Genomic DNA, 26,922 nt, shown 5'->3' on the forward strand with positions numbered 1-26,922 from the left:
ACATTTTGGCACATACAGGTCCCTTTCCACTCTTTAGTATTTCTTTGGGATATAATCCCAAGAACAGCAATGCTAGGTCAAAGGGTATGCACAGTTTGACAACTTTTTGGGCATAGTTCCAAATTGCTCTCCAGAATGGCTGGATTCTTTCACAACTCCACCAACAATGTATCAGTGTCCCAGTTTTCCAACATCCCCTCCAACATTCATCATTATTTGTTCCTGTCATCTTAGCCAATCTGACAGGTGTGTAGTGGTATCTCAGAGTTGTCTTAATTTGCATTTCTCTCATCAGTAGTGATTTGGAACACTCTTTCATATGAGTGGAAATAGTTTCAATTTCATCATCTGAGAATTGTCTCTTCATATCCCTTGACCATTTATCAATTGGAGAATGGTTTGGTTTCCTATAAATCAGGGTCAGTTCTCTATATATTTTGGAAATGAGACCTTTGTCAGAACCTTTACTTTTATTTTTTTTAATTAATAATTTTTTATTACATATATATATATATTTATAATATTATCCCTTGTATTCATTTTTCCAAATTATCCCCCCCTCCCTCTATTCCCTCCCCCCGATGACAGGCAATCCCATACATTTTCCATGTGTTTCAATATAGTCTAGATACAATACATGTGTGTGAATATAATTTTCTTGTTGCACAATAAACTTTAGATTTCGAAGGTACATGTAACTTGGGCAGACAGATATTAGTGCTAACAATTTACATTCACTTACAGTGTTTCTTCTCTGGGTGTAGCTACCTCTGTCCATCATTGATCAACTGGAAGTGAGTTGGATCTTCTTTATGTTGAAGATTTCCACTTCCATCAGAATACATCCTCATACAGTATTGTTGTTGAAGTGTACAGTGATCTTCTGGTTCTGCTCATTTCACTCATCATCAGTTGATTTAAGTCTCTCCAGGCCTCTCTGTATTCCTCCTGCTGGTCATTACTTACAGAGCAATAATATTCCATAACCTTCATATACCATAATTTACCCAACCATTCTCCAACTGATGGACATCCATTCATCTTCCAGTTTCTAGCTACTACAAAAAGAGCTGCCACAAACATTTTGGCACATACAGGTCCCTTTCTGCTCTTTAGTATTTCTTTGGGATATAATCCCAATAACAGCAGTGCTGGATCAAAGGGTATACACAGTTTGATAACTTTTTGGGCATAATTCCAGATTGCTCTCCAGAATGGCTGGATTCTTTCGCAACTCCACCAGCAATGTATCAGTGTCCCAGTTTTCCCACAGCGCCTCCAACATTCATCGTTATTTGTTCCTGTCATCTTAGCCAATCTGACAGGTGTGTAGTGGTATCTCAGAGTTGTCTTAATTTGCATTTCTCTGATCAGTAGTGATTTGGAACACTCTTTCATGTGAGTGGATATAGTTTCAATTTCTTCCTCTGAGAATTGTCTGTTCATATCCTTTGACCATTTATCAATTGGAGAATGGTTCGGTTTCTTATAAATTAGGGTCAGTTCTCTATATATTTTGGAAATGAGACCTTTGTCAGAACCTTTGTTTTTAAAAATATTTTCCCAATTTGTTACTTCCTTTCTAATCTTGTTTGCATTAGTATTATTTGTACAGAAACTTTTTAGTTTGATGTAATCAAAATCTTCTATTTTGTGATCAATAATGATCTCTAGTTCTCCTCTGGTCATAAATTCCTTCCTCCTCCACAAATCTGAGAGGTAGATTATCCTCTGATCCTCTAATCTATTAATTATCTCCCTCTTTATGGCTAAATCATGGACCCATTTTGATCTTATCTTGGTATATGGTGTTAAGTGTGGATCCATATCTAATTTCTGCCATACTAATTTCCAGTTTTCCCAACAGTTTTTTTCCGAATAATGAATTTTTATCCCTAATGTTGGTATCTTTGGGTTTGTCAAAGATTAGGTTGCTATATATGTACCCTTTTTTGTCCTTTGTATCTAATCTGTTCCACTGATCTACCGGTCTATTTCTTAGCCAATACCAAATCGTTTTGGTGACTGCTGCTATATAATATAGCTTTAGATCAGGTACACTTAGACCACCTTCCTCTGAGTTTTTTTTCATTAGTTCCCTTGCAATTCTCGACGTTTTATTCTTCCATATGAATTTTGTTGTTATTTTTTCTAGGCCATTGAAATAGTTTCTTGGGAGTCTTATTGGTATAGCACTAAATAAATAGATTAGTTTGGGGAGTATTTTCATCTTTATTATATTCGCTCGGCCTATCCAAGAGCACTGAATGTCTTTCCAATTATTTAAAACTGATTTTATTTTTGTGGCAAGTGTTTTGTAATTTTTTTCATATAATTCCTGACTTTTCTTTGGTAGATGGATTCTCAAATACTTTATACTCTCAACATTTGTTTGGAATGGAATTTCTCTTTGTATCTCTTGCTGTTGCATTTTGTTAGTGATATATATAAAAATGCCGAGGATTTATGTGGATTTATTTTGTATCCTGCCACTTTGCTGAAATTTTGAATTATTTCTAGTAGCTTTTTAGCAGAGTCTTTGGGGTTCTCTAAGTATACCATCATGTCATCTGCAAAAAGTGATAGTTTAATTTCCTCATTTCCTACTCTAATTCCTTGAATCTCTTTCTCGGCTCTTATTGCCGAGGCTAGCTTTTCTAGTACTATATTGAATAGTAATGGTGATAGTGGGCAACCTTGTTTCACTCCTGATCTTACTGGGAAAGGTTGCAGCTTATTTCTATTGCATATTATGCTTACTGAAGGTCTTAAATATATGCTCCTGATTATTCTAAGGAATAGTCCATTTATTCCTATACTCTCAAGAGTTTTTAGTAGGAATGGATGTTGGATTTTGTCAAATGCTTTTTCTGCATCTATTGAGATGATCATATGGTTCTTATTAATTTGATTATTAATATGGTCAATTATATTAATAGTTTTCCTAATATTAAACCAGCCCTGCATTCCTGGAATAAATCCTACTTGATCATAGTGTATTATCCTGGAGATGATTTTCTGAAGTCTTTTTGCTAATATCTTATTTAAGATTTTAGCATCAATATTCATTAAGGAGATTGGTCTATAATTTTCTTTCTCAGTTTTCCATCTACCTGGTTTAGGTGTCAGTACCATGTCTGTGTCATAAAAGGAGTTTGGTAGGATTCCTTCATCCCCTATTTTTTCAAATAGTTTATATAACATTGGGACTAACTGTTCTTTAAATGTTTGGTAGAATTCACATGTAAATCCATCTGGTCCTGGGGATTTTTTCCTGGAGAGTTGATTAATAGCTTGTTCTATTTCTTTTTCTGAAATGGGACTATTTAAGCAATTTATCTCCTCCTCTTAATCTTGGGAGCCTATATTTTTGGAGGAAGTCATCCATTTCACTTAAGTTATCAAATTTATTGGCATAAAGTTGGGCAAAGTAACTCCTTATTATTTCTCTAATTTCCTCTTCATTGGTGGAAAGATCCCCCTTTTCATTTGTAAGACTATCAATTTGATTTTACTCTTTCTTTTTTTTGATCAAATTTACCAAAGGTTTATCTATTTTATTGGCTTTTTCATAAAACCAACTCTTGGTTTTATTTATTAATTCAATAGTTTTTTTACTTTCAATTTTATTGATTTCTCCTTTTAATTTTTTGTATTTCAAGTTTAATTTTTGGTTGGGGGTTTATAATTTGGTCTTTTTCTAGCCTTTTAAGTTGTAAGCCCAATTCCTTAATCTTCTCTTTCTCTATTTTCTTCAAATAAGCCTCTAAAGATATAAAATTTCCCCTTTTTACTGCTTTAGCTGCATCCCAAAGATTTTGGTATGATGTCTCATCATTGTCATTATCTTGGGTGAAATTGTTAATTGTTTCTATAATTTGCTCTTTCAGCCAGTCATTCTTTAAGATGAGATTATTCAGTTTCCAATTACTTTTTGTCTATTTACCCCTAACTTTTTACTGAATGTAGTTTTATTGCATTGTGATCTGAGAAGAAGGCATTTATTATTTCTGCCTTCCTACATTTAATTTTGAGATCTTTATGTCCTAATATATGGTCTATTTTTGTATAGGATCCATGAACTGCTGAGAAGAAAGTATATTCCTTTCTATTGCCATTCAGTTTTCTCCAAAGGTCTATCATACCTAGTTTTTGTAATGTTCTATTTACTTTTTTAATTTCTTTCTTGTTTGTTTTGTGGTTTGATTTGTCTAAATCTGAGAGTGCAAGGTTGAGATCTCCCACTATTATAGTTTTACTGTCTATTTCTTCTAGCAATTCTCTTAACTTTTCCTTTAGAAAGTTAGATGCTATACCACTTGGTGCATATATGTTTAGTATTGATATGGCTTCATTATTTATGCTACCTTTCAGCAGGATATAGTTTCCTTCCTTATCTTTTTTAACGAGATCTACTTCTGCTTTTGCTTGATCTGAGATAAGGATAGCTACCCCTGCTTTTTTGGCTTTACCTGAAGCATAATAGGCTCTGTTCCAACCTTTTACCTTTACTCTGTATGTATCTCCATGCTTTAAGTGTGTTTCCTGTAGACAACATATTGTAGGGTTCTGCTTTTTGATCCAATCTGCTATCCGTCTCCGTTTGATGGGATCGTTCATCCCATTTACATTTACAGTTAAAATTACTAATTCTGTATTTCCTGCCATCATATTATCCCCAGATTATGCTTTTTCCCTTGACCCCCCTGATCCCCCTCCCCGATATTTAATTTACAGACCCCCCTTGTGATGCGCAACCCTCCCTTTTTTTTTTTTAGTATCCCTCCCCCCTCCCTCCAAGTCCCTTCACTTATTCTCCTTTTCCTTTTCCCTTTTCCTCTCCCCCCTTTTAATGAGGTGAGAGAAAATTCTCTGAAAAACAAATATGTTAATTATTTACTCTTTGAGCCTCTCCTGATGAGAGTAAGATTTACACAATGATTCTCCCCCTCACTAAGTTCCCTCAGATATGGTGTATTTTCTATGCCTCTTCCTGGGATGTAGTTTCCCTCTTTTTATCATTCCTTCCTCTTTTTCTGAACCGACCTCCTTCCCTTTACTACACTCCCCTTTTTTTCTTTTATATCAGTAAAATCAAATTATCCTTGAGTACTTTTTATATACCCACAACAGTGTTACAGTTCTCAAGGGTTCTGTGTACCTTTTTCTGTTTCTCTTCAGTCTTGTGGATGTAGATCAAATTTTTTGTTTAAGTCTGTTTTTTTTCTTAGAAACATATAGAATTCCTCTGTTTCATTAAATGACCATCTTCTTCCATGGAAAAAGATGCTAAACTTAGCTGGGTAGTTCATTCTTGGTTGCAGTCCTTGATCTTTTGCCTTACGGAATATCAGGTTCCAGGCCTTTCTATCTTTTAATGTGGAGGCAGCAAGATCTTGGGTGACCCTTATTGTGGCACCTTGGTATTTAAATTGTTTTTTTCTAGCTGCTTGTAGGATTTTCTCCTTTGTGTGGTAATTCTGCAGCTTAGTCACTATATTCCGTGATGTTCTTTTTTTAGGGTCTACTTCAGAAGGAGTTCGATGAATTCTTTCCACATCTACTTTCCCTTCTGTTTCTATTATCTCTGGACAGTTTTCTTTGATAATTTCCTGTAAAATAGAATCTAGGCTCTTTTTTTGGTCATAGTTTTCTGGAAGTCCAATGATCCACAGATTATCTCTCCTAAATCTATTTTCCAGGTCTATAGATTTCCCCAGTAAGTATTTGACGTTGTTCTCCAGCTTCTCATTTTTTTTGTTTTGTTTGACTGATTCTTGGGTTCTCTGTGAATCATTCATTTCTATTTGTTCCATCCTGACTTTTAAGGAGTTATTTTCTTCTTTCATAGTTTTTAGTTCTTTTTGTAAATGCCCAATTTCGTTTTTAAATGAATTATTTTGCTCTATTGAACTTTTTCCATTTCCCTAATTTTTTTTTGAGAATTATTTTCTTTTTCCAATTCAGAAATTCTATTTTCTTGAGACTTTTTTTCTTTTCCAGTTCAGAAATCCTACTTTCCTGTGTTTTTTTTAACCTTTTCTAATTCATAAATTTTGTTTCCCTGCATCTCCTGTGAATTCTTTATTTTTTCCAACTCCAATTTCAGGACGTTGTTATTCTCTATCATAGCTTCCCTTTCCTTTCCCCATTTTTCTTCAAACTCCCTTAATTTTTTAATAGAGTCTTCTAGGAAAGAGTTATGTGATGGGGGGCAGGAATCGTTCCCCTTTAGGTTGTTATCTGCTGTCTCTCTGCTGTTAACTTCCTCTGGGTTGGATACCTGCTCTTTCTCTGTGTAGAAGGAATCTATGGTTTTTTTGGCTTTTTTGCTCATATTTAAAAAATCTTTTGGGGTCTGTCCCTGGGGTAGGAAATTATTTATTTACTTCTTTACCAGCTTCCTCCCAGACTGGATGGATGCAGTGGCTCCTGTGCCTGAGCTAAGATAGAGCTCTGGGAGAGAGTTCCCCACCCCCTCCCTGGAGGTGCCTCAGAGGTGATTAGCGCTGCTGTTCCCCAAGGGTGCTGAACAGTAAAGGCAGCACAAAGCCCAGCCTAAGTGTCCGGGTGGGGCATGGATGTCTGCAGCAGGTGATGTGAAAAGCCCCTGTGCTCAAACTGGAAGTGTCTGCCAGAAACCACGGTCCCTAGTTCAAAGGTTCCGCTTCTCTGGGACTTCCTGGAGCTGAGTTCCACTCCCTCCAGCTAAGCTAGGCAGTGTGTGTTGCCTTGGGCCGTATCCACCCACTTGTCAATCTCTTAACTATTCTCAGGTGGGAGCTGAGGCCACACCCCCTGGTGCTGAGATCTGCTGAGTCACCCCCAGGATCTGGGGAAAATCTAATCTATCTGAATTTTTAAAGTGTTTAGATTTCCCTTCTGAACTGCTAAATAATTAGCAGAGAAGAGCTAATAGCCTGTGCCAGATTCCTTTATCTCAGTGGCTTCTCTGATCCCAGAGCCCTTCCAGTGCAATGGGCGCAGTATGCGAGCACCCAGCCCTCTGTGCTGGTCTCTCTTCTTCCTCCCCTGGGGACTGACCTTCTCTGTTGAAACTCCAGATTCTCTTCAGCTGGTAAGTCGTCCTTCCAGTCCTTGTGGTATCTATCAGTACTGGGCTTCTTCTAAGGCTTAATTTATCTAATTGGTTGTGAGGGAGTGAGGATGTTCACAGAGTCGTGTGTTTCTTCTCCGCCATCTTCGCCTTGTCCAGAACCTTTACTTTTAAAAATATTTTCCCAATTTGTTACTTCCCTTCTAATCTTGTTTGCATTAGTATTGTTTGTACAGAAACTTTTTAGTTTGATGTAATCAAAATCTTCTATTTTGTTATCAATAATGATCTCTAATTCTCCTCTGGTCATAAATTTCTTCCTCCTCCACCAGTCTGAGAGGTAGACTATTCTCTGTTCCTCTAAACTATTTATGATCTCATTCTTTATGCCTAAATCATGGACCCATTTTGATCTTATCTTGGTATATGGTGTTAAGTGTGGATCCATATCTAATTTCTGCCATACTAATTTCCAGTTTTCCCAACAGTTTCTTCCGAATAATGAATTTTTGTCCCTAATGTTGGTATCTTTGCATCTACCTTTTATTTAACAATTTCACATTTATTCTAAATATACTTACATAGGTACTTGTTATTTATCCATTAAAATATAAGTGCATTCCCAAAGAGAGGAGTGTGGGAACTGAATGTGGATCACAATATCGTATTTTCAATCTCTTTGTTAGTTTGCTTTGTTTTGCTTTCTTTCTCATTTTTTCCTTTTTGATCTAATATTTCTTGTGCAGTATGATATTTGTGGGGAAATGTATAGAAGAATTGTGCATGTTTGATGTATATTGCATTACTTGCTTTCTAGGGGAGGGAGTTAGGGGAAGAGAAGGAAAAAATTAGAACACAAAATTTTGCAAGGGTGAATATTGAAAATTATCTATGTATATATTTTGAAATTATAAAAGCTTTAATTCTTAAAAAAATATATAAGTGCATTAGGAATGTTTCATTCAAAAGCTTTCATATTTCCAGCACATAGTAGGTGCTTATAAAGTGTTTGTTAATTGACTGATAAGTCTGATTTATTTTAGATTGACTGTTTTAAATTCCAGGGAACCCATTTCTTTGTCCAACTCTATATTCTTATAGTAATTGTGAACCTTATTTCCAGATAGATAGGTGAATCTACTTAGTTACATAGATCTCAGAGTGTCTCAGAAGGATTACAAAATCACATTAAAAAAATCATCCTCTTGATGGGACAATTAGTACATTTACATGGAAGCCAATGCCTAGGAAGTTTCACTCTTAACCTAGATAAATATTGAAGAAGGAAGCATTGTTGATCACTGGCACAATTAGGAAGTGCAAACTTTGAGGTATACAACATGACAACAAGGTGATTTTTCTCAAAATGTAAAATGTTTACATTTCCTATTTATCAAGTAGACTTTTCAGATGAGAAGAAAAACTAAACTGTTTTTTCTTTAAGTCTTCAAAGAAGAAATGCATTATGTCATTGAACAAATGTTAATTAATGATATTTTCTGTTATCTTTTAATTGCAATTCAGCAAGTCTTAATGTTTTGTTTTAAAAACTCAATTTTATTCTATTATTTTAGAGAAATAAGTTACCATTTAAGTAATAATAGCCTTATTTAATATTGGCTTATGTTTTCTTGCTAAAATCTTCTCTGTTTCCCTTTGTCATTAAACATCTCCTACCCCAGTCTAGGCCAACAGAAATGGGTTTGATGAAAGCTTTTAATTCCAGCATATCTACAAAGACCAAGATGATCTGCAAAGGTAGGGGTAAGGGCAAATTTCAAAATTATTCATGACATTATTGGGGCCAGCTTTAGATTTTAATATCAGGTATTATTATAAGGCACAGAGATGTTTCTTCAGAAATATTTATTACCTTATTAAGGTAAACTGCCTTCCCTGCTGGTGGACAATGTTTTATATAAAAACCTCAAAATCCTATAAACTTCTCAGTTGGAATCCAAACACTTTTTTGCTGACACTATGTTGGCCATTACTTTTATTCTAATTTTAAGGACAGTGGTAGCAGCACTTCAATTAACCAATTAATCAAAATAATATTCCAGTTTCTGCATATGTAGTTCTTAAAGGCTTTTTATCCTGAAGAACATTATTCTGAGTGAATGCCACCTCCTGCTAAGGCAGGCATCAGACTGCCTGGAAAATCACTCGAGTTAGCTCTTTCTAAAGAAATGAGAAAAACTACTAACACTGATATGTTAGTGACCATAAATTAGTTCAGAGAAATAAATAGGAAAATGATGCCATTCTTTGAGTTCAGAGGAGACACATCTACATCCCTCACAACTTCCAAGAGTTCTTTGTTTTATTTTCTAAATATTGGTCTCAGGGCACCTAGGAGTTCAAAATAATAATAATAATAATGAGTAGTTATAATATCCTTGCTAATGGAAAAAAAAAAAAACTACAACAACTTAGCAAAGTCTTTGGAGAGACCTTAAAACCTTCAGAATGGTGAGTAGTTTCTCAGTATTCCCCTTGGGGAGTTTTATTTCATGACAGCACATGAATTTTTTGTGATTGTTGACATGAAATTTCTGGTTCAACATATTTGAAAATTCAGAGATTTAAATTATCCTATATTTGCTTGATTTTTCTGGGATCAAGTTTTCTGCAAAATGAACAAACCTACTAAAATACTAAAAAATCATATTATATTTATATAGAGGTGAATGGGGGAAGCATCATTTAGTACAAAGAGTATCAGCTTTGAAGGCAGGAACACCTCTATCTGAAATCTATAGGAACTGCATAATTCTTGGGAAATTACCATCTGTACACAACAAAAATATTTACCATAGCATTGTGATCTTGAAAAAGTTGCTCAGTAAAATAATAGCAAAATTAATTATGATGAGGATAGTAATGATAAATTAGCATTGCTCCAGCATGTGAATGCTGTAAAGCCTTTTAAGATATATCTTTTAATTCTCACAATTGTCATAATTATTATATAGATGAAGAAATAGAATCATACAGAGATTAAGTGAATTGTTCAGAGTCTCATACCTAGGAAATATTTGAGGTAAATTTCAAATTTATATATACATATGTATATATATATATATATATTACTTTGCTTTCAATAATTTCCCACTATGACTTGCTGTGGAGCTATGTTTGAAATCATAACCTTCTTCCTCTAATTCTGTGCAGTGAAAATTCATTAATGTATAAGTTTATGTGAAATTGCAGAATCTCCAATTTGAACAGGACCACAGAAGCCATCTTGTCCATTCTAAGTAATAACAAGAAGCATCTCATACCATCCCTGATTTGAAGTAATCTAGCCTTTCCTGATATGAACCAATCTAGCCTTTTGTCATTGATTTGAATTGAGGGATGAACTCAATGTTGCCCCTTTAGGGTAATTTAGGAATTCTTAAGAAATTTAGGAAAGCATGAATGGGCAAGTGGTAATCTCAAAGTGGAATGGGTTAATTATTACATGGTTGGAGTGTTTGAAAGCACAAAAATAGTTCTGTAGAATCTACGTAATACCCTAAGGAATATTTGAAGCCAATACCTGAAGAGATCTTGACTAGAGGTTTCTATTATATGAGTGTCAACAACATTATCCAATGGCCTCTATTCAAAGCTTCATATTCATTAGTCATTAATACTTAGTGGTCTAAGTCTGAATGCTCTAATCTTATAAAATGATGCAAAAGACCATTCATACTGAAGCTTGGTTCAATATTTGAGACATTACAGTAGAAGAATTTGAATCACACTTGAAGTTGTAATATAATTTGTTTGCTTTGAGAATATGGGCTTTTTGGGGTATGTAGATACACTGGAAACTATAGTTACAACCTTGCACATAAGTAGCCCATAGGGTCATCCCTTCACTAGAAGCACAGTGGGATTCAACAGTGCCCTGCACATCTAAGCAACCTTTTAAGGATTACACTGCTCACTGTCTGGTATGAGAAAGAGGTTAAAAAATCTTAACCTAAAAATTGTCTGCTTATCCTATCATAGCTTGATTACCAGGGCAGGTGAGGATTCTACCTTGTGGTCAAAACACACACACACACACACACACACACACACACACAGAGTACAAAAAATCCTGCAAAAATGATTCCATTAACTAACAGTTCTTGAAATGTGAGCACACCTATAAACACAAAATCCAATAGACCTGAAATATGAACAGAGCTGGCAAATGAAAACCAGTTTACTGATGTCTGAGATGTATATACATTTTTTTTTCTGGAGTAGTTGAAGTGAAGTGGAATGCCATGAAGTTGGGGCAGGTTTTGCAATCAAAATTAATCCAGTCAACAAGTCTATATGAGTGCCAAAAAAGATGGGCATAAAAATGTGCTAATGGTTATGAAATTGCCATTTCTAGGAAAATTCTACATAATTTTACGATCATTAATGCCTATGCTCCTTCCATGACAAACCCTGATGAGGTCAAATAAAAATTTTATGAAGACCTAAAGACGCTATCATCAATGTGCCCAAAAAGGGACAAGCTTGTGATTCTGGGTGACTTTAATGCTAGAATAGGCTCAGCTTAGGCTCAGCTTATGAGACATAGCAGGCAGTCCTTGAAAGGAATGGAATTGGGAACAGCAACAGCAACGGTCACTTATTCCTGAAGACTTTGTATCTCATGACCTTTTTGTCACTAATACTGCCTTCTATTTACCTAAACACAAGAAAACTTTATGGATCACCTCTGCAGTAAACATACATGTCTGATGGTGGGGAGATAAATGAAGGCAATATGTGGCATAGAATGCTGAAAAGATCATAGACTTATCTTCTTTAGGCTAAATATTCTCATTTAGCAAAAGTGATAGTCCCAAGGCAAAAAGACGATCAGAATAATTAATGTCAATAAATTGGAGAATTTATCTGAGAAAGTTTTGTTGCTAACTTGAAAGGAAAGTTGCGCCAACACTTAATGACAATGGAATAGAAAAGGAATGTACAGTTTTCAGATATTTGGTAAACAGCTCTGCATTTACTCATCTGGGTTAGAAAACTCACAAGCATCAAGAATGGTTTGATGAAAATGATGAGGAAATTCAGAAGCTGCTAAATAAAAATGCCACAGAACTGCACAAATTTTACCAGCAGAATAGTTCATCCATCTCTAAAAAGACAATTTTAATGCTATCAAAAGTAAAGTACAATTGAAGTTTAGAAACATGTGGGATTTTTGGCTCAGTAAGAAGAAAGATGAAATTTAGTTTTATGAGTTAGTGATTATCCAAAGCACTTTTATGAAGCCCTGAAGGCTAGTTATGGACCAAAGAGTTGTGATGTATCTAATTACTCAGTGCTGATAGAGTCATATTCAAGAGTCATATTCATTAGTAATAAGAACATGATCCTGAAAAGATGGGCTGAACACTTCCATGGTGTTCTCAATGGACCATCATCAATCAATGCTAATGCCATTGACTGTTTATCTCAGGGTGAAGTCAATCCCTCTTTAGCTGAAGTTCTAACTGAGGTTTCTTCCATGTGGCAAAGTAACTGGTATTGATTCTATTCAACTGAGATTTACAAAGTGGGAGGTCCATTGTTCATACAAAAGCCTTCTGAATTTTCCAGATTCTAGGATATCTCCCAGAATTTCATGGATTCATTGTCATCTCTATAAATGCAAAGGGAATAAATCATCTTGTGATAATCACAAGGAATGGGAGGGAATATTTCTATTAGTCATTTTGGCAAGATTCTTGCCAGAGTCCTCCTTCATAGGCTAATCCTTTACCTGGAAGATGGACATTTACTTGAGAACCAGTGTGGCTTTAGAATGAGCCAAATAATTTTATATATGGTACCATTTCCTTACCAACAACTCCAGGAGAAATTCCAGGAGCAGCACAGGGATTTGTACTCAATGTTTCCAGATCTGACTAACACATTTGCTATTGTTAATCACAGAGGCTTATGGGAAGTTTTGTCAAAATGTGGTTGCCTGTAAAAGTTAATCTCTTTTGTACTTCAGTTTCATGATGGCATGCTTGCTCAAGTTCTGGATAATGGAGAACGCTCTTGTATTTTCCCAATTAAAATGGAGTGAAGCTGTGTGTGTTTCCATGATTTTTAACATGACATTTTCAGCCATGTTGTGATATACTTTAAGTGAGGACAAACACAGCCTCAAGGTCAACTATTGTACTGCTGGTAAATTTTTTCAACTGGAAAAAGCTAAAAGCTAAGAATACAGGAAGGGTGTAGAATTTTTTTTTTTTTTCAAATGATTGTACACTCCATGCATCTTCTGAAACTGAGAGGCAGCAAAGTATAGATCATTTCTCAACATTGTAAAAATATAAATCTGACTCATGGTTAAGTACAATATCTGAAGTACAATTATAACAAATGATGTCATATCTCAATGACTCAGTCTGATGCAGATTAAGTACTAAACAAATTTGGTAACTGAATTTATCTGATTTAGTGACTAAGTTATTAATCAATGATTAGCACAAATAATAAGGTACACCTATTTTCGTCTCCTTAATCATTAAATAAGCATAGTCACTGAAACACACATAATTAATTTGCATAAAATGACCAAAAAAAGAATATTCAATGTTGTAAAGATTTGCACACACACATATGCACATGCACACATACACATTTACAAATTAATGATGTATCTTCTGGCCAAGATGGCAGAGATGAGGCACACAGCTGCTTGAGCTCCATGTTTTCTCTAAGAATTTATTTCATGGCAAGCCTGACCAGAAAAAAACCCACAAATAATTACCAACAAAAGACATCCTTGAAATTTGCCAGAAAAAAATCTGTTTTTGCTTGAGGGAGGGGAAGAACAGACTGGGCACAGTCTGAGGGCAAGTAGTGAGAGTGAGGCAGGCAGCTCACACTGCTCAGACCTGAGGGGGAGGATGCGATCTCTGCTCTTTTGTTGGAATGACCTTTACCTAGTGTGGATATTCCGTTGTGGCAGCAAGCCAGGATCACCAGAGATGATGTAAACATAGGAGGTAAAGAAAAAAACCCTGGAAAGCTAGCATCTCTTGGGACTCAGCCACCTCCACTCCCAACTGGAGTGACTCAATGCTTTCTTAGAGCCTCAGAGTCTCAGAGCATAGACACAGTGCAGCCATCACTGTCCTGCTAGTGCCTCGCTGCTGTCTACCACAGTCTGTAGAAGAAGTCAATTAACACCATCCAGCCCCATACCCCCCAAAAAAACCAGACCAATTGTTACTCTTGTCAGTTTGTTTTATTTGATTCTGCTCTGACAAAATGAACAAAAAATTTAAAAGGGCTCTAACCATTGACAGCTTCTATATGGATAGAGAGCAGACTTCGAACCCTGAGGTGACTAAAAACAGACTGTCTCCAGAGGAATCCCCAAAGGGGTATATGATCTGCTCCTCAATACACAAAACTCTCATAGAGGAAATCAAAAAGGCTCTCACAAGAGAGCTAGAAGAGAAATTGGAAAAGGAAAGGGAAGCTTGGCAAGAGAGTTTGGAGAAGTCATCCCATGCATTTAAAGACAGAGTGGATAAAGAAATCAAATAATTGAGAAACAAAAATTAGTGAATTGGAAAAAGTAAACAATTCCAATGAAAACAGGATTAGTGAGTTGGAAAAAGAAAATAACTCTCTAAAAATAAAATTGATGAAATGGAGAAAAAATTCCATAGAAGAAAAAAACTCACTTAAAAACTCAGTTGGACAATTACAAAAAGATATAAAAAAGTGAGTGAAGAAAATACATCATTGAAAATCAGGATCAAAAAAGTAGAATTGAATGACTCAAGGAGAAACCAAGATGCCGTCAAGCAAAAGCTGAAAAGCAAAATAATGGAAAAGAATGTTAAGTACCTTATTGGGAAGATAACACACCTGGAAAATAGATTCAGGAGTGACAATCTGAGAATAATTGGGCTCCTTGAAAAATATGAGGAAAAAAAGAAACTGGACATTATTTTCCAGGAAATTATCAAAAAGAACTGCCCAGACATTTTAGAAACAGAGGGTAAAATAGACATTGAAAAAATTCATCAGTCTCCTACTTTCAAGGGAACCTAAAGTCAAAACACCAAGTAATATAGTGGCCAAGTTCAAGAACCATCAGACAAATGAAAACATATTAGAAGCTGCTAGAAAAAAATCAATTCGAATATAGAGGAGCCACAGTAGGGAGAACCCAGGATCTAGCATCATCCACATTAAAGGAGCTAAAGGCCATGGGATACGATATTCCCAAAAGGCTAAGGAACTTGGTATGCAGCCAAGAATAACGTATTCAGCAAAAATGAGCATCTTTTTTTCCAGGGAAGAAGACGGACATTTAACAAAATAAACAAATTCCATCTATTCTTGATGGGAAAAAAAAAAAAAAAAAAGGATCTACATAAAAAGTTTGATCTTCAAATACAGAACTCAAGAGATTTCTAAAAAGGTAAAAAGAAATCCTGAGAATTATATTTCTGCCATAAAGATATATAAAGAGCACATGTATAATTTGTTCTAGGAACTAGAGGTGGAAAGGAAATTATATCATAAAAAAGGGTAAAGTGGTGGTACTACAAATCTAGAAGAGGCAAAGGTAACCTATTATATCTGAGAGAAAGAAAGGAGCGGGATGAACATAGTGTGTATCAATAGACATATTCGATTTATGGTGAAACTCCTTCCACTTCATTGAAAAGTGGGAGGAAAAATGTGAAAAGGGAAGGCATAAGCTAAGGGGAAGGGAAGACAGAGATTGTGAGGAAAAGGGGTAAAATAGGGAGAGAAATTTTAAGGTGGGGGAGGGATACTAAAAAGGGAGGGCTGTGAAAAGCAAGTGGTGCTCACAAGTTTAACACTGGGGAGGGGGGTAAGGGGGAAGGAAAGGAGAAAAGCCTAAGCAAGGGTTAACAGGATGGCGAGCAATATAGAATTAGTTATTTTAACAATAAGTGTGAATGGGGTAAACTCCCTCATAAAGAGGAAGCAGTTAGCAGACTGGATTAAAAGCCAGAATCCTAAAATATATTGTTTACAGGATACACACCTGAAACTGGGTGATACATACAGAATAAAGGTAAAAGGTTGGAGCAGAATGTACTGTGCTTCAAGTGAAGCCAAAAAAGCAGGGGTAGCCATCTTCATCTCAGATCAAGCAAAAGCAAAATTTGATCAAATTAGAAGAGATAAGGAAGGACATTATATTTTGCTAAAGGGTAACATAGATAATGAAGCAATATCAATATTAAGCATATATGCACTAAGTGGTGCAGCATCTAAATTCCTAAAAGAGAAATTAAGAGGGCTGCAAGAAGAAATAGACAAAAAACTATAATAGTGGGAGATCTCAACCTTGCACTCTCAGAATTAGATAAATCAAACCACAAAACAAATAAGAAAGAAGTCAAAGAGGTAAATAGAATACTAGAAAAGTTTGATATGATAGCTCTTTGGAGAAAACTAAATGGAGAAAGAAAGCAGTACACTTTCTTCTCAGCAGTTATGGAACCTATACAAAAACTGACCATATATTAGGTCATTAAAAACCTCAAAATCAAATGCAGTAAGGCAGAAATAGTAAATGCATCCTTTTCAGATCACAATGCAATGAAAATTACATTTAATAAAAAGCCAGGGAAAATAGACCAAAATAATTGGAAACTAATAATCTCATACTAAAGAATGATTGGGTGAAACATCAAATCATAGACATAATTAATAACTTCAGCCAAGAAAATTACAATAATGAGACATCATACCAAAATGTGTGGGATACAGCCAAAGCAGTAATAAGGAGAAATTTTATATCTCTAGAGGCCTACTTGCATAAAATAGAGAAAGAGGTCAATGAATTGGGCTTACAACTAAAAAATGCTAGAAAAGGAACAAATTAAAAATCCCCAGACAAACAGGAAACTTGAAATTCTAAAAATAAAAGGAGAGATTAATAAAATTGAAAGTAAAAAGAAACAAACCAACAAAAAAAAACTATTGAATTAATTAATAAAACTAAGAGTTCAATAGACAAACCCTTAGTAAATCTGATTTTAAAAAAGGAAAGAAAAAAAAGCAAATTGTTAGTCTTAAACATGAAAAGGGAGATCTCACCACTAATGAAGAGGAAATTAGAAAAATAATTAGGAGCTATTTTGCCCAACTTTATGCCAATAAATTCGATAACTTAAATGAAATGGAAGAATACCTTCAAAAATATAGCTTGCCCAGATTAACAGAGGAAAAAGTAAATAGTCCAAATAGTCCCATTTCAGAAAAAAAAAAAAAAAATAGAACAAGCTATTAACCAAATCTCTAAGAAAAAAATCCTCAGGACCAGATGGATTTACATGTGAATTCTACCAAACATTTATAGAACAATTAACTCCAATGCTATATAAAATATTTGAAAAAATAGGGATTGAAGGAATTCTACCAAATTCCTTTTATGACACAGACATGGTACTGATACCTAAACCAGGTAACCAAATTAAAAAAGCTTTTGTACAAACAAAACTAATGCAAACAAGATTAGAAGGGAAATAACAAATTGGGAAAACATTTTTACAGTTAAAGGTTCTGATAAAGGTCTCATCTCAAAAATATATAGAGAATTGACTCTAAATTATAAGAAATCAAGCCATTCTCCAATTGCTAAATAGTCAAAAGATATGAACAGACAATTTTCAGATGAAATTGAAACTATTTCCACTCATATGAAAGTGTTCCAAATTGATCAGAGAAATGCAAATTAAGACAACTCTGAGATACCACTACACACCTGTCAGATTGGCTAAGATGGCTAAGGAATAAATAATGATGAATGTTGGAGGGGATGTGGGAAAACAGGGACACTGATTTATTGTTGGTTGAGTTGTGAAAGAATCCAATCATTCTGGAGAGCAATCTGGAATTATGCCCAAAAAAGTTATCAAACTGTGCATACCCTTTGATCCAGCAGCGCTACTACTGGGATTATATCCCAAGGAAGTACTAAAGAAGGAAAAGGGACCTGAATGTGCCAAAATGTTTGTGGCAGCCCTTTTTGTAGTGGCTAGAAACTGGAAAATAAACTGATGCCCATCAGTTGGAGAATGGTTGGATAAATTATGGTATACTAATGTTATGGAATATTATTGTTCCATAAGAAATGACCAGCATGGTAAATACAGAGAGATTTGGAGAGACTTACATCAACTGATGCTGAGTGAAATGAGCAGAACTAGGAGAACATTATACATTTCTACAACAATATTATATGAGGATGTATTCTGATGGAAGTGGATATCTTCAACACAGAGAAGATCCAATCCAGTTCCAATTGATCCGTGATGGACAGAATCAGCTACACCCAGAAAAGGAACACTGGGAAATGAGTGTAAACTGTTTGCATTTTTTGTTTTTCTTCCCAGGTTATTTTTACCTTCTGAATACAATTCTTCCTTTGCAACAGCAACAACAATAACAGAAATTCAGTTCTGCACACATATATTGTATCTAGGATATACTATAACATATTTAATATGTATGGGAATGCCTGCCATCTAGGGGAGTTGGTGGAGTGAAGGAGGGGAAAATGCGGAACAAAAGGGAGTACAAGGGTAATGGTGTGAAAAATACCTATGCATATGTACTGTCAAAAAATGTTATAATTATAAAAATAAATGAGAAAAAAACAAATTTATGATATAGTTGTGAATTGGTACACCATTCTGGCAAGTAATTTAAAATTATCCAAGAAAAGTATTCAAATTTTATATTGTCTTTACCTAAATATTTCACAATGCAGTAATTTTAAAGCTTTTAATATTAATATTTAGAGCAATAGTTTTTATGGTAACAAAGAACTGGAATTAACTTGGGATCCTAGATTGGGGAAAGGCTACCAAAAAGTGGTGTCTGAAGTATTGGAATTACTATATTGTATATTATAAAAATTATAGCAAGAAAATGAATATTAAGGAAAATATAAATTACATACGAACTTATTTTTTCAAAACAAAGGTGAAATGAGGAAACAATATACACCGTTTTACAACAGCTACAAAACAATAAAGGTTGAATGCGGCAAAGTCAACCAATCAGAAGAATTAAATACTTCCCTAGTAGCTAATCACAATGCAAGCATACCATACAATAGATGCATACTAAAAACTGCCCTCAAGCAACTCACATTCTAATGTGTGAGACCACAATGCAAATAACTATGTATATATGACAGGGTAAATCAATAATTATCTCAGCAGTAAGGCACTAACATTCAAGTGGGTGCATGAAATATTTCTTGAAGAAAGACTTTAGCTGAGATTTGAAGGAAGGAAATGGAGAAAAGGAGAGAAAAATATAGATAGAAGCAAATTTATTTTCCTCAAGAAGAAATATGAAAAATACTTCCCTTTATCCAATTGTAGAGACAAGAATCCATAGGTATGTGAAATTTAATGTAAAGCCAGATTTGTGTGTGTGTGTGTGTGTGTGTGTGTGTGTGTGTATGTGTGATAACTACTTTTAGTAATTTTTCTCTTATTAAACAAATTTTATTACAAGAGATGGTGCTGGTGGGGAGTAGGGAGTGGAAAGAAAGAGCCAAGATGGTGCAGTAAAGATCAAAACTTGCTCAACTTCTCCTTCAAATTGTTCCAAATTCCTCTCAATAATGACTCTAAACCAATTTTAGAGCATCAGAACACCCCCAAAAGATGGAGTAAAATATTTTCTAGCAGAAGCCAACTTAGAAGCTCAGCAGAAAAAAATTGTGACACCAGGATCGGAGTCCCAGGGCAAGACAACTGATGCATCCCTGGACACAGCTCCATTCTGGCCCAAGACAAATCTTTGAATCAGTGGCAGTGCTGGTAGCTTCCAGACCTCTCAGCCTAGAGACACCAAAGAGAAACTGGAAGATCAGCAGAAAAGTTCTGTGGAATCACAGTGAGAGCCCAACATGAAATCACAGCACAGGTTCAGTTTGGCTCCAGCCCAACCCCAGTGTCAGCAAGGTAAAACCTCTGAATCAGCAACAGTGCTGGAATCTTCTAGGCCTCTAAACCCAAAAAACCCAGGAGGATTTAGAACATGAGTAGAATAAGCCTGACAATGGGGTGGAATTCTAGTAGACAGTCTCAATGCAGCCCCGATCAGGCAAGTTCCTGCCCAAGCCAGCACACTAGATCTTACAGCTATAGTGGGTAGAGATACACTTAATATCTCCAGAGGAGGGTAAAATAAACAAACAAACAAACAAATAAACAAATAAGCAAATAAATAAATAAATAAATAAACAAACAAATAAATAAACAAACAAACAAACAAACAAACAAACAAACAAATAAATAAATAAATAAATGAAAAATAAAAAAGCTTGTGGTCAGATTCCTAGAAGTATTTCTGAAAACAGCTGCACAAAAACCCCTAAAGCTTGGGACAATGCACCCTCCCCCCTGGAAACAGAACCATACTTTAACAAACAGTTTAAAGCCAAGTAATAGACTAGGAAAATGAACAGAAAAAACAAACAAAAAATCTTTGTGACCATTGAAATTTATGATGGTGACGAGGAGTATCAAAACACACACTCAGAACATAATGAAGTCAAACCTCCTAGATCCAAAGCCTGCAAGAAAAATAAGGATTGGGTTCAGATCATGGAAGAGCTCAAAAGAAACTTTGAAAATCAAGTAAGAGAGATAGAGCAAAAACTAAGGAAAGAATTGAGGCAAGTGCAAAAGGAAATACAAAAAAGGTAATAATGAGAAGAATGCCTTAAAAAGCAAAATTGGCCAATTGGGAAAGGAGGTAGGTACAAAGTTCATTGATAAAAATAACTTCTTAAAAATAGAATTGACCAAATGGAAGCTAATGACTTTATGAAAAATCAAGATCCAATAAAGCAAACAAAAAACAAAATAGGAAGAAATGTGAAATACCTCATTGGAAAAACAATTGATCTAGGACAGATTAAAATTTAATAATTATTGGTCTACCTGAAAATCATGATCAAAAAAAGACATCATCTTTCAAGAAATCACCAAAAAAAGCTGTTCTGATATTCTAGAACCAGAGGGTAAAATAGAAATTGAAAGAATCCACTGATCATCTGCTGAAAGAGATGCCAAAATAAAAACTCCCAGTAATATTATAACCAAATTCTGGAACTCTCAGGTCAAGGAAAAAAAATTTGAAGCATCTAGAAAGAAAAAAATTAAAATATATTGGAACCACACAGTCAGATAACACAAGATTTAGCAGCTTTCACAGTAAAGTACCAGAGGGCTAGGAATATGATACGCTGAAGAGCAATCTAACTAAGATTGCAAACAGGAATCACTTACCCAGCAAAACTGTGTATAATCCTTCAGGGGAAAAAGTATTCAATCAAGGGATTTTCAAGTATTCATAATTAAAAGACCAGAGTTGAATGGAAAATTTGATTTTCAAATACTGGGCTCTGGAAATGCATAAGGAATCAATAAGTAAAGTAATATCATAAAGAGCTTAATAAGGTTTATCTGTTTACATTCCTGCATGGGAGGATGATACTTGTAACTCACTAGAATATTCTCATTATTGTGGCAGTTAGAAGAAGTATTTATAGACAGAGGGCACAGGGCACAGTTGTGAGTTGAATGTGATGGGATAATATATATATATATATATATATATATATATGTATATATATATATATATATATATATATATATATATATATATATATATATATATATATATATATATATATATATTTAAAATGATGAAATTAAGGGATGAGAGAAAAAATGTACTGAGAGAAAGGGAAAGAAAGAATTGAAACAGTATAAATAATCTGCCATAAAAAAGAATCAAGAAAAAGCTTCTACAATGGAACAAAAGAGGGAAAGGAATGGGTGAGGATGTGAATCTTACTCTCATCAGAATTGGCTCAAATAGAAAATAACCTACATATTCAATAGGGCTATAAAAATCTATCTTGTTCTGAAGGAAAATAGGAGGGAAATTGGATATGAGAAGGAGAAGATTGGGGGAGGGAGTGATCTGTTACAGTCCAGAACTCTGAAACAAGGATTCTTACAAGGTGTCAATAGAATTGATGAGAAAATAGTTATCTAGTTTAGCATAGTGCTTAATAGTTCTCTAAATTCAGTATGATTGATTTAATTTTACAACAAATAATGGTTTCCTAGTGATGTAATGATTGGCTTATACTCAGTGTAGAGTATATAAGCTGGGAGCCTCAGCCAGATTCATTCAGAGCTAGTGAAGACTAGCAGACTGGAGACTGACGACAACCCCTTGGACTCATATTTATTCATCCCATCTTACATCCTGTGGTGGTAGGCTCTCCCCTTTAGCTTCTCCACTGACACAGAGACTCTGGAAGATTTTTAAGAAAGTTAGCCAGGCCCCAGACAAGACTTTGAAGGAGAAAAAGGATTTGGACTTTAACCCCTGGCTACTCTTGTGGTGATTATTCTGCTGAAATGAAGGCTGCCCAAAGACCTCCAAGAAAACTGAACTAAGAAAATTACAGTGATCAGTTGCAAAGTACTTTTGAGGAGGGACTGGATGAAAGGAGAGAGAGAGCATAAATGGGAGAGGCAAGAAATACAATTACCAACAACAATAAAAAATGTTGAAAGCAAGTTTCTCTGATGGAATATTATTGTTATCTGGAAAATGATGAGCAGGATGTTCTTAGGTTAAAAAAGAAAAAAAAAAACAAAAAGCAAAACACAAAACAAAACAAAACAAAAACAAAAACAAAAACTTGCAAGTCCTCCATGAACAAAGTGAAGTATACTGTATACAAAGTAATAGCAGTGTTCTGGGATGACCAGCTATAAATGACTTTGTTATTCTCATTAATAAATAATGACAATTTCCTCATTTACCATATTTCCTGGATCTGTAGCAAAAGTAGAGATCTCTGTATGAGAAGATCATAAAAGGATCACCCAAAGAAAGAACTGATAGATTCTGAATATAAATGGAAGCATTCTCTATTAGTCTTTCTCTCTCTTTATTTTTAACTTAATTTTTAGAGGGTTTTTATTTTCATTATGATGGGAGATCTATGTTTTCTTTCACAACTTGATTTTTTGGAAATATTTTGCATAATTTCACATTTGGTTTCTTAATTGTGATTGAGAAAAAGAGAGAGAGAGAGAGAGAGAGAGAGAGAGAGAGAGAGAGAGAGAGAGAGAAAGAGAGAGAGAGAGAGAGAGAGAGAGAGAGAGAGAGAGAGAGAGAACCTAGAACTCAAAAAGTCTTAAAAACAAATGTAAAAAAAAAGTGGTCTGGGGAAAAATATTAAAAAATAAATAAAAAAATAAGTTAGGGTGTGGCTAGGTGGTGCAGTGGATAGATTATCAATCCTAAAGTCAGGAGGACCTAAGTTCAACTCTGGTTTCAGACACTTAATACTTCCTAACTGTGTGACCCTGGGCAAGTCATTAATCCCAAATGCCTCAGCAAAAATAAATAAATAAATAAGTTATGGCACTGTTGGAAAGCAGGGAGTGTCCATTATCAATAGCAAAACCAAATATGGCAATTAAGTATTTTTTTTAAAATACGTGAGTTTCAATTATTATCCATTATGTTAGAATCACTTAACAATTCAACTAACAGTGCATTAGTGTTCCTAGTTTCTCTTTTCCTTTCCCATATTTGACATTTCTCAGAGGTGTGAGGTGGTACTTCAAAATTGGAGTAACTTAATTTTAACACTTTTTTTTTTTTTTTTTTTTTTTTTTTGTGAGTGCTTCATCACTTGTGGGACAAGCACATCAAAAATCCTATTGGTAATTGACATAATTATCTCATTTACCATATTTCCTGGATCTGTAGCAAAAGTAGAGATATCTATATGAGAATATCATAAAAGGAAAATTATAATAGAAAGTATACACAATTTTGAATTTATTGAGAGTACCTCCACTATTCAAATTTCTATTTCAGAGAAATGAGTATGTTTAGGAAATGGTTTTACAAAGAATTAAAATTTTAACTAAATCAGTTATGCCTGATATGCATTCCTTTTATAGAATTTCAAAAGTAGAGGTTCACAACAATTCCAATAGCCTTGTTATGAAAAGAGCTATCTGCATCCAAAGAGGGGACTGTGGGGATTGTATGTGGACCATAACATAGCATTTTCACTTTTTTTTTGTTGTTTGCTTGCTTTTTGTTTTCCTTCTCATTTTTTCCCTTTTTGATCTGATTTTTCTTGTGCCATATTATAAATGTGAAAATATATATAGAAGAATTGCACATGTTTAACATATGTTGGATTATTTGCTGGCTAAAGGATGGGGTGGATGAAGGGAGGGAGAAAAATTTTGGAAAACAAAGTTTTTAAGAGTGAATGTTGAAAACCATCTAAGCACATATTTTGAAAATAGAAAGCTAAAAGATAAAAAGAAAAGAAGAGAGTCACATAGTAGAAGGAGCTTTTGTTTTCACATATTTTGCCATTTAACCATTTAAAATTTTCCCCCTTAGAGACTTTTGGTGGTTAAAATTGAATATAAACTATAATTAATATGAAAAACTGTCGACTATCTTTTTCAATTCCAGTAAAATTGTATTTGATTTTATCTAAATTTCTACATCTAAAAGAGGGCAATATAACACTCTTTAAAAGATACTACCTAATCTAAGTTTACATTCTTATAAATGCTTCCTGAATTGACTGTACTTTGTCAAACTCTTTTCCCTCTTGTAGAATTAACAATTTTATGCTTAGTGAGTATATTTGTCTAATTTAAGCCCTTTCCTGACATTAGTTAATGCTAATCTATTTTTAATAAAACTGAGCACTTAGGTCTGAGTTGATTAAGACAGTTCATCAATAACTAGTACCACCTGATTAAAACCTTGGCTAATATCTTGGAATCAGCATTAATTAAAAAAAAAAAAAAAAAAAAAAAAAAAAAAAAAAAAAAACAGGTCTTGAGTTTGGTTGTGCTTTTCCTGAGCAAATGAAACATTTCTACCCAAGAAGAGAAATTTCATTGGAGAATATATTATTTTTTCCAAACTTAACACTTCAGTTGGAATGAGGAAATAACAGTATAGAAACTTTCAATTAATTTTGATTGATGAATATTTTGCAAATTATTTTCTTTCAAATTTGTCTGCCATATGATGAGCTTAAATGACTTGACCCAAGTAAAATAATATCAGAGGAAATATTTGAATCCACATCTTCCTGAGTCAAACTATAGCTTTCTATTCACTATGTACTACTATAAGTCTGGCTACCAGAAGGTGGTATTTTCATTTTAATTATAGACCCAAGCATAATAAATTCATAAATCTTAACTGGTGTTAAATATTGGATATCTAGTACAACTTTCTTAAGATGATAATTTTTGCCTTCGTTCTTAATTATGTGTCATTCTTTAGACTATGATATGCATTTAGATAGTTAATACATAGATTTATATCATTAGAGCATATTTTTTGAACTGTCACTGTGGACGAGATTAATTCTGGGAAATTGCAAATATCCTTTAATGACCTCACATATAGCCAGGAAATAAAAACACTGGATATTCCTTTTAGCCAGAATGTTCTCAATCTTAATCTCTAACTTTTTGAAATCCTAACTTCTTTTAAGATTTAAATAAAGTATTTCCCCCAAGACATTTTCTTCTATTCACCATTGCCCTAGCCAAAAATCCCTTCTGAAATTACCCTGAAATTAGTCTCCTTCATTGGATGTAAGCTCACTCAAAGAGCAACTAGTCCTTAAGATAGTGCCTTTAAAAAGATAAAAGCTGAATAAATGTTTGGTGATTGGATGATTTATTCCACTTCAATATTTTTCCAGTGATATTGTCCAATAATGAGACACTAATTACCCTAATCTCAGGAAAATCAATAGAAAATGACACAGAGGATAATGAATATGTGACTAGTTGTTATGTTGAAGATGATGTAATATAAGAAGAACAAGAAATTACTTTAAAACTTAGCTGGGAATATCACTAAGTCTATATCCCAAACATATCTTAAAAAAAAAAAGAAAAGGAAAAGAACCATTTGTAGGATAATATCTAGAACAACTCTTTTTGTGGTGGCTAAGAATTAGAAATCAAGGAAATAGCAAAACAAGATGTGGCATATGATTGTAATCAAAATAGCAAGCAGAATGATTTCAGTAAAATCATGGAAAAACTTATCTGACCTAATGCAGGATGTAATATGCATAAAGTAACAATTAGAACCATAAGAACATTATACAGAGCAAATGCAATATTGTTTAATAAAGTATGACAGTTATTCTCAACAATATAATACAAGATAATCCCAAAGAACTAATGATAAATCATACTGCCTTTAGATAAAGAACTGATCTTATTTAAATACAAACAGATGCATGCTATTTTTCACTTTTTTTTGTTTCAATTTGTGTCTTCTTACACAAAATGATTAGTATGGGAATGGTTTATATAATTATTCATGTATATCCTTTATCTGATTGCATAGCACATCAGAAAGGCAGAAGAAAAGCAGGATAGAATTTGTAATTCAAACTTTAAATAAAAAATGTTTAAAAAAATGGGGATAAAAAGCTTAACTGTTGGAAGACAAAGATAGAGACATTAAATGATAAAGACAGAGAGAAGGAGGGATAATCAGAAAGACAAAAAGAGGGATACAAACCAAAAAAAAAAAAAAGAGAGAGAGAGAGAGAGAGAGAGAGAATGAGAGAGACTAGGGAAGGGAGAGACAGAAAGAAATCCATAAGTTTGATGAGATAATTATCTTTTTCAACATTTTATCCTTAAATGAGTAACAGGTTTGAGATGAGTTCAGAAAAGAAAGAATAAATGAATAAATGCTCTTTCCCAAACTTTAATGATTTGATAAGAGAAAAGGAA

Source organism: Sminthopsis crassicaudata, chromosome 4, assembly GCF_048593235.1.
Source record: "Sminthopsis crassicaudata isolate SCR6 chromosome 4, ASM4859323v1, whole genome shotgun sequence".
Classification (NCBI taxonomy): Eukaryota; Metazoa; Chordata; class Mammalia; order Dasyuromorphia; family Dasyuridae; genus Sminthopsis; species Sminthopsis crassicaudata.